Raw genomic sequence first — 2142 nt, 5'->3', positions numbered from 1 at the left:
ATATAAACTATAGGCTTGAATGCCCCTTTACCGCTTACCACCAATCTCTTATGAGGTCAAAATGACACTCTTTTAAACAAATAAAAAAAAACTCCTAAAGTAGTAACGTGACCTACCTTCCATGCTTCCCTGTAAGAGTCGCCGTCTGAAACTAGCTTACAATCAAATATCAAATCTAGACAAATTCAAACTCCCACTGTTACAAAAATATACTTTTTACTTCCTGAAATAGCTAACATGAAAATGGAATAAAATGGGTTAAAAATAAAAAAAAGGAAACGTTAAACTACCATATCCTTCTCAAAGTCCTATTTAATCGAATATCCCCTTTTATTCTCTTTCAGTCCAAAAATTAATCGTTTATCAAAGTCAAAAACAGTCTAGAGAAAACCCATTTTTTTCTATATGGTGACATCGGATCTCTTTTACATTTTCCGACGGACCTCCAACACCTCTTCTACAGTTGGCCGACCAATTCCTCCACCAATTCATATACCAGAGATTATATATATGTCATTATCTTACAAACATAACGAACTCACACCCACTAACCGATGCATATATATATATATATATATATATATATAATATATATATATATATTATATCAGTAAGGACACCAAGGCCAAAACCCGGAACAGCATTTGTACAACTTTATTGGGACATGTTTCGAGTAGTTACTATCACTCGTTATCAACCTACAAAATTAAAATGAATGGACATTATAGTTCTTGCAATCAAATTTACAATAATAAAATGATATGTATAAAATTATAAGAGTACGTTAAAAGATAGCTAATACTTAAAAAAAATTATAATAAAAATTGCTAAATGAAACAATTGAGTAGATAAAATAAAATGAAGCAGAATGCAAATTTAAGTCACAAAAACGGATGGTACAAAAGAACAGTAAATATACTAAGTCGATATACAAACCAGCAGGATGCAGACTAAAAACACAAAAGTGAGATAACAGCTACATTTCTAGCTAAGGAAGGCTTTATCTTAACAGAATATAAAACTTCTAGAATGTCGAGGTCTGTAGCAAACTGGGCAGAGGTTAAAATAGAAAAATCATCGATATGTAAAGGGTGACCAGACTCCTCGCTGTGTTCCCTAATTGCACTATAACTAGGTCTTGTAAGATAATTGACTGTACGAAATGACCTACCAAGGTGCTCAAACCATCTATCCAAGCTGATCTGGTAGTTTTTCCGACGTAAGTGGCATCACAACACTGCACTGCCATTTATAGATCAGATTAGAGCGAAGGCTTGTTGGTATAGGGTCTTTAATTTTAAAGAAATTTCCTAATTTATTTTGTAAAGTAAAATATATTTTGATATCTAGCTGAGGGTAACCAATGGACAAAATAGAAATTAATTGCTTTTTAGATCGTAACTATGAGTTCCAGTAAAAGTTAAGGTAAATAAATAACAGGTTTCTTTACGTTAGCAGTAGTTTCGGGTTGTTTGTTTACATACAATTTTGAAAGTTGTTTACCAATATATGTATTTACGTAATTCAACGGATAGCCATTGTTTTTTAAGAGTGACCTTAGAAATTCCAATTCTTCGTGTAAATTCAAATAGCTAGAACAAATTTATATGCTCTGGTAACTAGCGTAAATATTAAATTCATCTTATATTTCAAAGGTGTAGCTGATTGAAATTTAGACATAAGGCCTGTGAAAGTAGGCTTTCAAAGACTGAAGTGTGAAATTTATTATTAAGATTTTTAACTTGAATATCTAGAAAAGCAAGTGTATGATTATCTTCGACTTCAGATGTAAATTCTATATTTATATGCTTACTATTAAGGTACTCTAAAAAACGAGGAATCTGGTCACGACTCTTAAAAATTAAGAAAGTATCATCAACATACCTCCTGTACAATAAGGGCTTAAAATCTAGAGGGCAATCGTCTAACCATTTCTTCTCCATAAAACACAAAAATATATTTTACTTTACAAAATAAAATAGGAAATTTCTTTAAAATTAAAGACCCTATACCAACAAGCCTTCGCTCCAATCTGATCTATAAATGGCAGTGCAGTGGTTGTGATGCCACTTACGTCGGAAAAACAAAAACTACCAGATCAGCTTGGATGAGATGGTTTGAGCACCTTGGTAGGTCATTTCG

The sequence above is a fragment of the Macrobrachium nipponense genome, chromosome 39 (genome assembly GCF_015104395.2).
Source record: "Macrobrachium nipponense isolate FS-2020 chromosome 39, ASM1510439v2, whole genome shotgun sequence".
NCBI lineage: Eukaryota > Metazoa > Arthropoda > Malacostraca > Decapoda > Palaemonidae > Macrobrachium > Macrobrachium nipponense.
This window is presented reverse-complemented; position numbering follows the sequence as displayed.